The sequence below is a fragment of the Egretta garzetta genome, unplaced genomic scaffold, assembly GCF_000687185.1.
Source record: "Egretta garzetta isolate BGI_Z169 unplaced genomic scaffold, ASM68718v1 scaffold178, whole genome shotgun sequence".
Lineage (NCBI taxonomy): Eukaryota > Metazoa > Chordata > Aves > Pelecaniformes > Ardeidae > Egretta > Egretta garzetta.
The window spans coordinates 1,036,966-1,053,481 of NW_009260506.1; positions in this window are offsets into that span (position 1 = coordinate 1,036,966).

The window sequence follows — 16,516 nt, forward strand, 5'->3', positions numbered from 1 at the left end:
CCCACCTTTGAGTGAGCACCAGCACACTGAGCCCTGGGCTCCCACTCAGCTCTGCTGGGTCACAGAGGTTCCAAGCATCTTCCTGAGACCCTGGCCCTCGCTGCCTGCAGTAACAGCAGCTCAGTCCTGTCAAGGGAAAGAAGATAGAATGGGAAAAAGGGGGGGCTCCTGGGCTCTAGAAAGGATTATGCACCATTCTCCTCCAAAAATAATTAAATAAAAACAAATGGCCTAACACAGACTTATGCAACACTTGGCCATCTCCTAATTTTTACTTCAGTGACATAAAAGGATTTACATAAGCTGGATGTCTGTCACTATATAGATATATTAGGATCTGACAGAATTACCAGTTTGCCAGTGCTTAAAATACCCTGGGGATGAGGAGGAATTCAGGTATACTAGAACTAAAACATTGAACTAAACTGCGTCAAACTGCCTCTTTGAACCTCCAGAATGGAAAACTACCCTTCAAGGACACAGTTGAACATCATTTGGGGAGCAGCTAAGTGAAGCATCCATTAGATCTCCTTGGGGCCAGATAACTAACAATGGTGTGAGGGATTTAGTTAATCCAGGTCTTTATCAAGTAGCCAGGGGTTACTTTCTGTACTGAGAGAAAGACATCATTCTCTGAACTCAAGGCAGGAAGGGAGGGAAAGAAGGGACATCATCTCCCATGGATAGGCATGAAGGAGACAGAACAAGACAAAGAGACAGGAGCAGGCACATTAACATTTATCAACACATCCGATAACGAGAGAAAAGCAAGACGCATTTCATGTGAGGTTAAACAGGCTCAGGGGCTGCAGGACACTAAGAATTCTGGAAAAGCTTGCCTGTTCCTCACCCTGATGGACGCATGGAAAACTTGAAACATGATCAGCATGGAACTGAGACAGTGATGTTGCTCAGGGTCAGCCAACAGCCAAGAAATAGCTCTGAGAGCCACAAATGAGCTTCCTCTCCCTAGGGAACCTGAAGGCTTGTGAAGTTACTTTAAATGTTTTGCTGCAGATAGCTCCTGTCAAGGTTGAGGTGGGAATATGCAGCTTAACTGTCTTCCCTGCCCAGGTCAGACCACAAAGTCATCCATGCCTAAGGCTAAGGACAGGAGCAGACAAAGGGGAGGATGCACCCCACTTTCCAGTGCCAGGCATCAGGACCTCGCAGCTGCACAATCTCACACTGCTCCAGGGCACTGGGTGCTGCCACCCTTGCCTGACGACCAAAGCTATCCTGTCCACCCTTCCCCACAGATCACGAAATTTTGGGATTCGCTCCTAGAGTGATATTTTCTGCAGCCCCCTGTTGCCTCCTGCCTTGGTGCCGCACCAAGGCTCCTACAGGACCAAGAGTCACAAACTCTGTGTCAGCCTGCCTCATCTAATGGCTAACAAGAAGGACGCATCTCCACTGCATAAAACCTTATATTTAATTTTTTAAGGCAATCAATAAGCTCCTGATTATAATGTTCCCTTCCTTGCCCTTGTTAAGATCTGTGTCAGCTGGGTAATGTCACCGAGTGGAATAGATAAAAGTTTTACTAGTCCTTCAGGGATATTATGCCAAATGAGGAATTGCTACATATTCACCCTCAAACAGCTGCTAATGTTTAATTTTTTACGTAAAATGCTTTGGAAATAAAGGTGCAATGCGCTGAGCAGCTGTTAATGCTCTGTTTTGCTTGTGCACTTGCTGCAGCATGGAGGGCAATGCTTATCTCCAGCATCGCTGCTGCCACACTAGATTGAACACAGCAGCATAGGGTGAGGTCTCAGCTAAACCCTTGTTCTTATCAGCTCCAGTTGCTGGGCTTTCACAGAGTCCTGGAGCTTGGGTTCACATTGCAGAGAAATATCAAACTTAAATCTGTTGTCAAAAGGAAGGAAAAAAATTACTTCCAAGCAGGGAGTGCTTTTTTTTTCCCTTGTTTTGTTTCTGCACATCAAAAAGCAATGGATTTTGTTTCCCATATCATAGGAAACCAAACTGTTTTTTCTGCTTACCTGCATGATGTTTGATTTCTTATGATTTCCCTTCACAGCTTTCTAGGTGGGGGCCAATGGCTGAATGAAGCTGGACATTGCCAGCGGTCTCCAGGCACAACGGGCTTTCACCTATTTCTCTAGCAGTACATATGAAATCAAACCATCAAAAAAGACTAGAAGCAAACTACAGGTCTCAAGAGGCTAGAGAAAGTGGAATTAGTCACCCTTTGAAATATGGAGGCCACAGCAAATGAGAAAAGATGGGGTTTGATGTCAGGAGGAGAAGCCGGCAGTTGAGCTCAAACTCTGAAAACTCCTTCTCAAAACCTTGCTCAGACTGGCTTTCATCTCTCAAGGTCTGGAACATCTCTGTGCTTCAAAAAAAGCCTTTGAGGGATCTCTCTGTTGAAAAAGGAAGGAATTAGAGAAAGGCAGACACATGAACAAGTCCAGCAGTGCTCAGCCTGTGAATTGATGCTGCCCAAGTCCTGCCATGTTTACTCAGGGAATCCATGTGTTAGAGCTCAAGTTTGAGAAATGACTGTGATACCCTTACTGTTGTTGATGCTATTTGAGCACACCCCATCTGAAAGTACATGGCAATCATATTAATTAAGCCTCCAGTAAGTAAACCTATAGGGAAAGTTTATCAAATCAAGGCACAGTGCCACGAAGTAATTTATGCAAGGCTATGGCTAAGGCTGGTCCCCAAATCCATTCCCTGTGCATGACAAGACAGTGCTTTTTTCAAGAGCACTACCACCATGTCTTCCTTTTGTACCACAAAGCTCAGGCAGCCCACAAAACTGATTAAAACAGGTCACTTAATGCACAAGCACTCTCGACAACTTCCTGCTGGGTTTCCTCAAATAATAGAGAAGAGTTTGGCTTTAACACCTCAGGGCAAATGTCTTTGAGCATGCGTATGTGTGTGCGCGTGTGTGCATGACACTGAATAAATTTGATCAGATTTGGTGTGACAAAATTATCAAGGAAACATTTGCATTGCCATTTATGCAGCTGGCTGCACGACGCAAAGCAGAAAGAGAACATGTTCAGGGTGTCAGGCAGCGGTACGCCACGATTAATGGAAAGAGACATGTGAGCTGGAGAATAATCATACTCATTAACAGAGACATCCAAAACTAATATGGACAGTGCCTTCTCACCAAGGGCAACTAATGTGTCTGAAGCTCCTCTGACTGGAGCCGCTGCTGCAGCGAGGCTCAGGGCAGTTCAGATGTTGTAGATTTGTCCTGACATGCTCCTTTTCCTGTGCAGTGCCCTCATCTCCAGCTCACCAGACAACACCCCCAAGATACTGCCATCATGAATTTTGAGGACACCCAGACTGCAGGCAAAAGAGGCTGCAGGACACTGCACCGCACCACAGAGAGTGAGAGCCTTTTCCTTCTTTGTGCCCACTCCAAACCAGGAGAGCAGAAAGGGATCTGCAGCCTACTTATTCTCCTAGCAGTTTAAAATGCACCTGGAAGTCAGAGTAACAGATTTAACCCACATGAGAGCAGGCTCTCTGAGACTCTCTGAGATCAAGGTGATCATTTTAGGATGTGATGTACTCTAATGGTTCTAGGAAATTTTAAGCGTATTGACTTTTTCCTTCCACTTTTGCACCTAATTCTGTGGCTGGAGAGAGTGGTTTATATTATACCCAAGAGACTTTCTGAATAAAAAGAGGCTGGAGAATGAGTTAATTTTGAACAACTCTACATTGGTTAGTTTTTTGTGTAAGAACTTTCTTTAAAGAAAGACTGTTAGACCTCGAAACCTGAGCATTTTGTGTAAGTGTGTGCATGTCTGGGTTAGTGACTTCTTCATCTTCCACTTCTTCCTTTTTATTCCTATAAATACAGTAGGATTTGGCAGGGACAACTGCACAGGCTGGAACTGAGTAATGGCTCTCAGGGTTTCTATAAATTAAGAACACCCAACTTGACAATGTACATGTCGTCTTTATCAATTTACTCCCCATGCCAAGCGTTCTGCAATAAACTTCCTCTCCGTTTCACGCCTAATCATGTGTAGCATAAATCCCACAGATCAGAGGCTGCTCACAGGGCTGAGGAGGGATCATTCTAGGGTGTTTATCCTCCGATGTGATCAAACTGAGACAGCTATGCTCCCCCGCTGACCCTTGACCGTAGCAAAGGAACCTCAATACAGTGAATAATCGGGGTTTGGCTTATTTTCTAATTCAAATGCAAAGCATCTGGACATCCCCATTTGCTATGCTGTCCGCCACATCTTTTCTTTCTGCTTTGCTTGTAAACAAGCTGCAGGTGAATAGTGCTGCTCAGCACTTTTCAGACTTTATCCCACTATTTTTAAATACAGCACAAATGTGATTAGCACATCAGCCTGATTATCTCCAAAAGGATTCAAGAAAAAGACTGTCAGACAGCTTCAAGTCTTTGAAAATCCTGTTAAGGTTAAAGAAAGCAAGAGGTGTTCATAGAAACAAGTGGCGATGCAGAGGATTATTGCTGTAGCTCAGGAGAGGTGTGGAAATGGAAAAGCTGCACCATCATACTCTGTCTCTTCATGTCAGTCCAACAGCATAAGTTATTGCAGAGAATTGTTAAATCTGCCCTGTTCTTTGATGACAAAGGTAAATATTTTACTAGAAACTCAGTGTAATCTCCTTTCTTGGTCTCATGTGCCACATTTTGTCCTTTGCTCACAAATCACACTTTTTGCATGCTGTGGTCTACCTTTCTGCTCTTGTTGACACTAGCCCAGGCAGATCTATTGCTCTTGAGCAGTATGGACAAATGGGCAGGCTCACATGCATCTTTGGGTCACAACAACCCCATGTAATGCTACAGGCTTGGGGAAAAGTGTCTGGAAAGCTGCCTGGCGGAAAAGGACCTGGGAGTGCTGGTTGACAGCCCGCTATACACGAGCTAGCAGTGTGGCCAAGAGGGCCAACAGCATCCTGGCTTCTGTCAGGACTAGTGTGGCCAGCAGGAGCAGGGCAGTGATCGCGCCCCAGTCCTGGGCACTGGTGAGGCCTCACCTTGAATACTGTGCTTGGTTTTGGGCCTCTCAGTTCAAGAAGGACATTGAGGTGCTAGAGCATGTCCGGAGAAGGGCAACGAAGCTGGTGAAGGGTCCGGAGCACAAGGCTGATGAGGAGCAGCTGATGGAACTGGGGTTGTTTAGTCTGGAGAAGAGGAGGCTCTACCTCTGCAACTACCTGAAAGGAGGGTGTAGCAAGGTGGGGGGTTGGTCTCTTCTCCCAAATAACAAGAGATAGCACAAGAGGAAATGGCCTGAAGTTGCATCAGGGAGGTTTAGATTGGATACTGGGAAAAATTTCATTACTGAAAGAGTGGCCAATCATTGGAACAGGCTGCCCAGGGAAGTGATTGAGTCCCCATCCCTGGAGGTATTTAAAAGACATGTAAATGTGATACTTAGCGACATGGTTTAGTGGTAGACTTAGCAGTGTTAGGGTAAAGGTCTTTTCCAACCTAAATGATTCTATTATTCTATGTTTCTATCTTGTGACAACACACACATACCTTCAGAGCTATTTGTGTTTCTATAGACCTGAAATATGGGGTTTTTTTATTTAGTGGGCTGACTCTGCACATGTAGCACAGCATCTGCATTTCCATCTGGGAAACAAGGAAGAAATCTGGACAGACATATGGGAGTCAATGTCTTTTAAATTTCCAACATTGATAGATATACACATCTGAATTTTCAGCAACAGTACCCTCGGCTCAAAGGGTCAACTGCATTTGTTCTTTGTTGGGTGAAAGAGCAAGTATTTCCGATCAAAACTCCACCAATGAAGAGTCAGAGCTCCTGCATGTCTAGAAGTGTTGTGCACTTCTTGTTGCAAGGCCGCACACTGCTGCTGGGACTTACTATGCTGTCTTGATTCAGCTCTGTAAGAGTTTGGAACAAGAAATTCAGCACAAAAGCTATGAGTGCTTTAGTCGCACTTGGGTTTAAGAAGCCAGAACCAAGTGTTGACAGAGATGTGTAAATAAGGGTGTTCCCTGTTCTGCATAAACAAAATATATTTATTTCAAATCAGTTCCTTTTTGCAGAACGTAAAAAATGGGTTTTGCTTATCCTTTTCTTGCCCCATCTCCTTTTCCTATTCCTTGTCTTAATAAGTCTAGATTAATCCATCTTGCTGTTAGCCAAGTGTGGTTATATAATATACTTAGAAAGCCGTACATATGAATACACATATGTACATATACCTACATATATACACACATCTATACGTATGCATCCCAGTGCAAATTTTTTAAATCCTTGCAATCTCCTGGAAAACTCCCCAGCAGGCATTAAAAGGCAGAAATCTCCGGAAAGGCTAATAAATCATCCTAAGTATGATGTTTGTAGGGGAAGACATTTTGGAGATGATAAAAAGAAGCACATTTTCAAAATGTCAATGAACCCACAGAAATGGTGAGCAGCTTTTCAGATGTCTGCTCACTTATTAGAGATGGGCAAAGTCAAGTACCTAAAATATTCAACTAGGAAAAGTTAGAGTATAAATGACTCCATAGACTTTCCAAGCCTATAAAAAGGGAGGCAGGGATCAGAAATGATTGGGGGGAAAAATGAATCTCACACAAGCCTATTTTTCAGAAACCAGAGTTCTGCTTGTTCCTGAGAACTGCAGGAAGCATAGCACAGAGAGGTAATTGCTCTTGAGAAATTCTCTTTGAATACACAAGACAACACTACTGGGCAGCTACATAATAGGAGGATGTTGTGGTTTAACCCGGCAGGCAGCTGAACACCACACAGTCACTCCCTCACTGCAGCCCCTCGGTGAGATGGGGGAGAGAATCAGGAAAAGAAGGTAAAACCCACGGGTTGAGATAGAGACAGTTTAATAAAATGACAGAGGAAAAAAAAGTAATAATAATAACAACAACAACAACAACAACAACAGAATATACAAAACAAGTTATGCACTTGTCCCTGAGCAGTAATCGCTGTCCCCCCCAACAACTCCCCCAGTTTATATACTGAGCATGATGTCATATGGTACAGAATGCCTCTTTGGCCAGTTTGGGTCAGCTGTCCTGGCTGGGCCCCCTCCCAGCTTCTTATGCATCTGGCAGAGCATGGGAAGCTGAAAACAAAAAAGGTCCTTGACTGGTGTGAGAACTACTTAGCAACAACTAAACCATCAGTGTGTTATCAACATTCTCATACTAAATCCAACACACAGCACTATGCCAGCTATTGGGAAGAAAATTAACACTATCCCAGCTGGAACCAGGACAGAGGAACAAACACCACATCTGTGTGTTACTCAGGAAGCTGTTTCTACCAATTTCTACGTATCCATTTATTTCTGGTATATCAATTAATACTTGGAAGGAATGTCACCAAAGTCTAGGGCTTTGTGTTTCTATTGTGACTTCCCAAATCCCAGCATCTCTCATATGCTTATACATGGGAAACATAAGAAATGCTGAATATAAACACAAATATAGTACATAATCGCAGAAATGAGATGTGATGATTACTATAGTTGATAATGCATTCATTATGTTCCTGCTTTTGAGTACCATAGGGAATAGGAAGCCCAATTCCCTCCCCACCATCACAATTACAGAGCATTTTACAATAGCATCCTAGCTCTTTTTATTTTTTAATTTTTTCTTTTTTATGATTGGTAGTGTAACCATTTGGAAATGAAACTCCTGCAACCTTTCACTAAGGAGATAGGAAGCCAAGAAGGTAGCATTATATATGGCATTTTTATGAAACATTAGGCACAAAGTGATAGCCACATTATTGTATATTAGAAAGCTTTAAAGGATGCTCAGCCAACACGATAGCTTGATTGCATGAACATTCAGATATGTCTTTTTGGAAAGGAGATATGGGCTAATGGAACAGCTAACGGGCCATGTTGCTGGCAGCTGAGGGGTTGATTTTTCAAGCAGAGCTATGGCTGATAGTTTTAGTTTCCTAAAAATACGGTTTCATTTTATAAGAAAAATGAAATATTCACAGCTATTTTCTAACATGTCTGGGACCTGATTCTTGTCCCACATGTAGCACTGGTTTCAGTGAATTTATGCCTGATTCATATCAGTGCAAATGAAGAGAAACTCCAGCTGCATGTTTCTTTGTATGTGCCTCCATTCCACAAGGTATTTAAGCACAATTTTAAATCAATCCCTATTCAGCAAAGACTGACACAGATCTTAGGCTTTCAGTAAAGAAACATGCTTAAGAGCTTTGCTTAATAGGAATGAACTACAAGCCAGGGCTTTAGCAGCTTCTTTAAGCTAGTACCTGCTCCTTTCCTGATGAACCTTGCTGCAGAGGAAAGTCATTATTTCAGAAAGAAGGTATCTGTGAAGCTAGACTTATCTCGAGCCTGCAGGAAAGTTCATTACTTAGTTGTAGCATCTCAGCAGAAAATTATTTGATATTGGTACCCATCTACCAAATGCAAAAAGAAAGAATACAAAAAGAGGAAACTAAATACCTAAATATTAGATTGCATTTTTAGCAGACCTCTAGTTGCATTTGCAAAAACTGCAAGCCTGTCTGTTCTATGAAAGGCCAGTCCTCATTGAGGCATGTACAATAGGAGTGCACACGGATGGGCTCCAGAGCCTACAAACCAGTAGTTCAGTAAACCCCTCCACAAGCACACCCAGCTTTTGCACAGCCAAGATATGCTTGTGCATTTTATAGATGCAGTTAAAAAAGCCAGCTGGAAACTTATTTCACTGTGTTTCACATTAAGTGCATGTTGACTTTAATTAAAATAATTTATATTTTGCAAAAAAATTCCCTCCACCCAGGGCCATGAACTGCAGCAGTAATTAGTGAGAGACATGACTGATAGAAGTTATGGTTTCAAAAGGTCAGAGACAAATTTCCATGCTCACAGCAGCTGCATACAGGATCAGATTTGAAAGGAGCTAAAACCTGTACAAATGGGTTCAGGTTTGTAAATGTCATGTTGCACCCAGGTAGGTGTAGATGGCACCAATAGACCCAATATTCCTATATAATACCCAATCCCAGAGGCTCCTGAATCCTGCTGATGAAGCCCCTCAAGGGGCTAAAGCCTGATGTGTGTCTTTCCTGGTGGACATCTGCAACGCCACCTCCCTCCTGATTCTGCTCAGCTGCTCTAAGCACTACCTCAGCCACCACGTCAGGGAGATCACAACACGGTGGCCAACCTGCCAGCTCTGTGCAGAGCCCATGAGAGCCATAGGGACAAGCTGGAGGTGGGGTGCATGTACACATACCACCCTGCCCCATCCTCATGCTGCCTGAACTGCAACCCTGACATCCTGGGTTTCCCTGGGACATCAAATGGAGCAAAGGGAGGATGAGGTCTGGTGCAAGCAGGATTGGTCTCCAACACAGGCCAACAGAGCACAGATAGGAGGTTTTCCTTTCTCCCCAGGTTAAGCAAGTGGCTCCTCTAAAGCAAGCTGCCAAGAGTGCACAAGAGAAACATCTCTAAATAAACACATACAGTTTGGGCTTTTTACTTTTTTAGTTTCTTCTAAACTAAAATTGTTGCATTGATAGGTAGTTAGGGATTATAAAATCTTACAATATCCAGGGCTTCATTAAGGACACAGGTAGCTATGAATAACTGGGATTTCTTCTAATTGTATCCAGACCTGAGCTTCCTTGTTCTGAAAAATATGTAACAATTAACAGAACAACAAAAGAAGAGTCCAAGCAAATACATATATGAATTTTGTAGTTCTGTGGTTGTGAAGGAAAGCTTGAAAATGTAACTGACCTGTAAAGAATGTCTGGGGTACTACAGAATATTTCAGTGACACAGTCTTGGCAGTAACTCTGCTGGGGGCCTCTGCTGGTGCAACCCCATGGGGGGCAACAACAAATTCCACAGATCCTGATGTTCACTAGCTGCTGGGGCAAATGTGTGTTGATGGGGCCTGGGAGGAAAGAGGGACTCATCCTGCTGTATGCAAGCATAACTAGAGATCATCCTTCATGGGTGTCCTGGTTTCAGCTGAGATAGTGTTAATTTTCTTCCTAGTAGCTGGCATAGTGCTGTGGTTTGGATTTAGTACTAGAAGAATGATGATAATTCACTGATGGTTTAGTTGTTGCTAAGTAGTGCCTAGACTAGTCAAGGATTTTTTCTGCTTCCCCTGCTCAGCCAGGTGCATAAGAAGCTGGGAGGGAGCACAGCCAGGACAGCTGACCCCAACTGGCCAAAGGGCTATTCCAGACCATCTAATGTCATGCTCAGGGCAGGGAGTTAGCTTGGGGGGGTGAGTGATCACTCAGGATGGGCTGGGCATTGGTCGGCAGGTGGTGAGCAATTGCACTGTGCATCATTTGTTTTGTATATTCTGTATATTCTCTTACCATTCTCATTATTACTATTATTATTCTTTTCTTGTATTGAACTGTCTCTATCTCAGCCCATGGCTCTTACCTTTTTTTTCCAATTCCCTTCCCCATCCCACCAAGGGAGGGGGGAAGTGAGCGAGCAGCTGTGTGGTGCTTAGTTGCCAGCCAGCTTAAACCATGACAGTGGGACAGCCCAAAGGCACCATGTGTAGGGTCTGCAGATGGCCTGTGGAGCACACTGGGCTGTGGCCACCCTTTCAAGGATCTGTAGAAATAAGCATAAAAGTTCATAAGGAAGTCACCAGCTTCCTTAAATATTTTCTCATTCATTTGGGCATTGTTCCTTATGCTTAGTAATCACTATGACCAACACAAATTCTGCTTTCTATATAACATCTATATATTCAATATATCTAATATATCTAATATTCTATGTAAATTTTCTTCTTTTCTATAAAATCAAAATAAATCAACCGTCCTCCATAGGTTACCAGGGACTAATATGCATGTATCAGGCAGAAAGGTCTACTACTTTACTCCTCTTCTTGTTCTCTGAGCACGGCAGCAGAGAAAAACGGCATGAAAAGTCTTTGGCATTTCTGGTGTTTATGTATTTATTTTGCTTGAACCAAAGTATTCCCCATTTAAATCTCAATTTCCTTTCTCCTTCTGCAATTGGGGTCACCACGGCAGGGGTGAAGGCAGCACATCTCTGGTTACATACAACAGACACCAGCCCAGCAGAAATAAAAGCAAGAGCTCACCACATAACTGTAATTGTTAGTGCAGAAATGTACCAACCTAAATGGAATTTCACCTTGGGAGTTTTGGCTGAATTGAGTCTAAACAGAGGTGAAATCCCCCAGGCATATGGCAAGTCCTCTGGCTGGCATAGTCAGAGCTCCACAGCAGTTCATCAGGCCCTCGGAGCCCACCATTAACTCTACAGAGTGCCATTATTAGGGAGAGAACAGCTGTAAATGTCTCTTAATGCCAGTGGGGAGCTGGGGAGTGCTAAACTACTGCATGTATAATATGAAAGGAAGAGGAATATAGCTCCACTGAATTAGTTTAGGCCACTGAGGTCTGTTTGTTTCAATTATCACTGGTACAGTCAAGTCCCCTGAAAGCCTCCATTAGCTCCCAACGTGTTCTTTTACACATAGGCACCTTTTCAAATACCTTTTCCTTTAATGAAGCTTTTTTTTTTTATAGCAGGCATTGGAACAGATACCAAAAAGAGAGTGTGAGCACTTAAAAATAAATGGGTCAAATGTGTCCCTGGTGTAACACAATGGGATGTATTGATACTTTGTTTAGATCTAAGCTGTTGGGCAAGTGAAATGGCAGAAAAAAGGGAAAAGAACAAAGAACTGAAACTAAATAAAGACCTGCCTTGCCTCTCTTCCAGATTTCCCTTCTACAGAAGATCAGTACATGATATTTGCAGCAGGCTTTTGTGGATAAGTAGTCATATCTGTCATTTTCTATCTGCTAATGCTATTTAACCCTTCCAAAGGAAAGGGTTAAATTCATGCCTGGTGCCTCCATTCATGCATCCACTTAAGTAGTTAGGAAAAAAAAGTAGGTTCCAAAAAGGAGCATACTTTCCTGTTTCTTTTGCCTGGCTGCTGCTACCACATAGGGAGAGGTTTGAATTTGTTTAAAATACCCAGGATTGCGCCTCAATTAAATTTCAAAAAATATCAAATAAATCCAAGAAGGCAGAGTTCAAATGTCCTGGTCCCTTCATGCGTGTGACAGTACTCTGGCAGGAGCGCTTTTTGCCCTGGGCTCTTCACCCTAGGGAGGAGGGACATGCAAGTGTAACCCATAATGCAGCAGAAAGGGAATGGTGCTGTGGGACTGCCATTCAGAGACTTCAGCAGCAGTACAAGCATGCTGGCAATGCAGGCTCCCACCAGCGCTAACAGTAGAAGAGAGGTTCTCATTGAAATTGGATGGAAATTCTTTTCTTTTAAGATACCAAATCTCATTATACACAATCTGCTTGCAAGTCCACAGCCAGCTCTGCTCAGGCTCGCTGCTCGGAAATGCTGTCGTATTTCAAGACTGAATTTCTCCACACACATTTTCCAGCCTTCTTGTTAGGCTCTATTTTGAAAGGTCAAAAGGCCCCTGACTCTCAAGACTCCTCTCCATGTACATGTTCTTAAAATGAACGATAAAATCTCCTCTCCATCTTTTAATAAGCTAATGAATAGAGTTCTCTGTGTTTTGGGTCATGTAACTCGTTTCCCATCACCTGAATCACTGATGTCTCTGTAAGATCTTCTTGTCGCTCCTTAAGAGGCAATGTCAGAAGTGGATGCAGTCCTCCAGCAGCCATCACTACAGTCCTGAGGACAGAGGTGAGGTTACTCCCCTAACTCCACTTGATTCTTTTCATGAACATGCAGGGCTATTCTGCTGCTGCAGAGCTGAGAGCTCACTTTGTGGCTCTTGCTCATAATGATCTCCAAGTCCATCCCAGAGCCACCATCTTCCAAGACAGAATCTCCCATTTTGTGGGTCCAGGCAGCAATTTTCCTTCGCAGGTGTATCAGCTGAAACCTGGCTGTATTTAACCCCAAGCGCTGGGACTGTCACTACTGAAGTGAGTAATGTGAATGTCACCACTTTCACAGGAGCACCTTCTGCTGCCATCAGGGCTCTCCCTGCAGTGCGTTGTGCGATAATGAACAGCAGATAATGAACGACCGCAGTTTGCAGCCTGGACTATTTAGGTAAGCTACAATTGATTGCAGGTTTCTTCATCATAGATTGTGGCATTTCAGTGATTTACTCCACAAATAGCTTCACAGGAACAAAGCAGCTTGGGAAAGGTGGAGGCAACCAGGAGCCAGAGCCATCACAGGTATCTCACACCAAGCCTTCCCCACTGCTTGTACAGCACCAAGGTCTGAAGGGGCCATGGTTTTCCTGAGACTGAAGGAACAGTGAAGAGGGGCTCATCATTATGAGTGGATGTGCATGAACGATCCAAGCAGAGAGTATGGCTGTTACTGATCTGTCCTTCTTAACTAAAGGGATGCTTTAGTGCATGGGGCCTTTAGTTTAGTGCCCCGAGGGCTGGAGGAAGGGGAGAGCACACCATAAACCAATACAAACACGATCAAGTGTACAGCAATTCTGAAGAGAATTTTAGCAAACACTTCCCTTTTCCAGAGGTTTTTTTTTTAAGAGAAAAGAAGAACAATCTTGTCCTTCGGAGGAGATATATTCCACTGAATAGACTATTTTTTACAGTAGCTAATGCTCCTGCCAGCTCACAGGAAAGCAAACTGAGTGATTGGGAGAGTCTAAAAACTATTGCTGCAAGTGAAAAAGGACATGGAGCAAGGACAGCTGTTTTAAAGGTATGCAGCTGTGTTGCCTGCTGATTCCTCAGCACCAAAGTTATAATTTCTTGTTGATCACACAGTTACTTCTTTCCCTTTTCAAACCCGTAACCAAACCTGTAATCTGTGCCCTGTGAGCTACTACTGTGGCTACCAAAGAGAAAGAAAGTACTAGTTTAAGACAAAGGCTCATGCATCAACATTTAAACTCCTGAGACGTGAACCTGAGTGCAAATTTTATTTGCAGATCTTAATGATGAATGAAATGAAGCCCTAGATTATGTTGGCAGAAAAGACCAGATAATTTTGGATTTACAAGGTATCTAGAGGAGGGGTGAGTATATATATGTGCGCAGTAGTTAATGGAAATGCATGCCAGGCACTCCATGGATGGCAGAGCGAAGATTTTCCATTTATCAGCCCGGATCTGCCAGCTAAGCACAGCGGCCAGGGAAGAACCTGAAATGAGGTTTCAGGAAATGGTAAAAATTCTGGGCTACAGCACAGTTTGTAAAATGGCATGCTGGAAGGTGGGAAAAATGTCCACATTTCTTCAGGTAGAATTTGAGTAAGCCCTTAAATCCCTGAGAAGCAAACAGGTGAAGCTAGGTGCTGACCTGCCCAATTTTTTTTATCGGGGCTGAACTGCAGGCAGTTTTCTTTAGCCTGCAGTAAATACAGAAGATATCTCATTAGCCTAGTTTAAAAGGGGGGAGGTAAGAGAAGATATATCCACTGGTGTTAAGTGGAATAAAGAATTATACACAAACAGCGCAAGCCTGCAGCAGCTGCAGTCAAGAAAACAGATCAACCATTTATTACTTCTCCTTCAGTGTTTTTAAACATTTATGGAGTGCCATCAATAACCAAGTTAATTGTGAATGGCTGATAGTGTATTTGCAAAGCCTTTAACCTGCAAGCATCAGAACTGCCATGAAAGGGACTTTTCATCAATGACAATAATTATATGGCCCTTTAACAGCTTTCTGCATACCTTATGGCATAATCCTTTTCAGCTAGTCACACTGGGCTTTGCACGATATTATTAATGAGTGGAGTTGAAGAACATCGAGCAAGTGGGAACAACGTATTTCTTTGTGTGTGTGCATGCAGGGCGAGTGCCCTCTCTGAAAAAAGAAACCAGCCACCATTTTGCCAGGCAGAGACTTGTCAACATCCATAGATGAGCAAATGAAAGTGCTCCATGCTCCCTGCCATTTACCAAGGTAGAAATTAATCCCGAGTGACCTCGTTACTGCTTGTGGCACCTTACTTAACTAAGTATCTAAATAAATTTTTAAAAAAAACCCAAAACCAAACTGCATACTTGTGCAGTGACCTGGTGTCAGAAATGAAGAATTTGTCTCCAGACTGATTTAATCATATCAGAAAGATGGATGCCAGGATTCATTACTGTGACAAACTGCTTATTGTTTAATCACATTATCCGCCAGCTTTCAGCTAGACTGAGACAAGCTTATCTGACACTGACCTGCACTGGGGATCACATAAGGAGCTGCCTTCTGGCTGCTGCTTCACTGGGCATTTGGTTTCAGGATGTTTCTGGATTCTCCATGTAAAGCTGAGCACGTGAAGGTTGCACCATGTACATCCCTTTATTGCTAATCTGGCTGCTGTATTTTACCTATTCCCTTCCTTTTGGTTAGCTGGTGTGTGTGGATACGGCCTTTTCACCCAGGTGGATAGAAACAGGGCATCAGCAAACAGGTATCACATGAAAAAGAGTTTCTGATCCTTCTCCCAGAGACATATTTTTATGTGAAATTCCATTACTTCCTGAAAATGAAATCCAGTGACATTTGTTATTTTTACAGTTTCACAACTTTTTCAGGCTAGAGGTTTGCTAGACTTCCTTCAGTCAAAATAAGAGCTCACAGAATAGGAAAAAAAAATCTGCTTAAGGTATTTCTGAAATGTTTCCCATTTTGGTGACATTTAACAGATTTTAGTGTTCTGCTCAGCTCTGGTGAGAAATATGGAGAAAAAAGCAAGCTCATGCTTTGGCCAGCTGATTTCACTGTGGGTAGCAAGTACTAAGAATCTTCCTGAGAAAGAGACAAGTGTTGGATCCTGCTCCCAGCTAGCAGAACTGTGTCCCACCAGTAATTTCTGTAACTAGTGTGGCAGAACAGGAATAACTCTCCTACAGACCCTGCTCGATGAAGCTGTAAATACATAAGCATGTCTTACAGACAGCACATCCTCAAGCTTATAACTTCTGTTGGAGCTATGACATATCTTTCACAAAGACATTTAGCCTCGAGCTAAGGACTTCAAATGATGGAGAATCCACCTTGCCGCTGGGTAATTTATTTCAGCGGTTAATTACTCTCACTAAAAAATGTGCACCATATTTCTAGTTTGCATTTGCCTAGTAACTGCTCTAGTGCAAGTTTTTAAATGAGTCCAAATGCATGCTGGAACAGGACTTTGGGAGTTAATTAATAATGTTTGGATAGCCAGACAGTAGAGACAAGTTCAATAAAGCTGACATTTATGTATCACTATCAATTCACCAAGATGAAACACACTGAATTCCATTGCAAAGCAACAGGCTTGTGCATTTTTAGACATCTCAGTAGAATTTCAATAAAGTCATAAGGAATAATCTACTTAATTTCCACTAAAACCTGCTCTCCACAATGTAAGAACAATTTTATTTCTCATCACTTAGGTGAAAAATATTCACTCCATAGTCCCTTGCAAGCCTGAGTTGAAAAACATTTATTTTACCATTTCAATTTTTTTCTCCATGATTTATAAATGCTC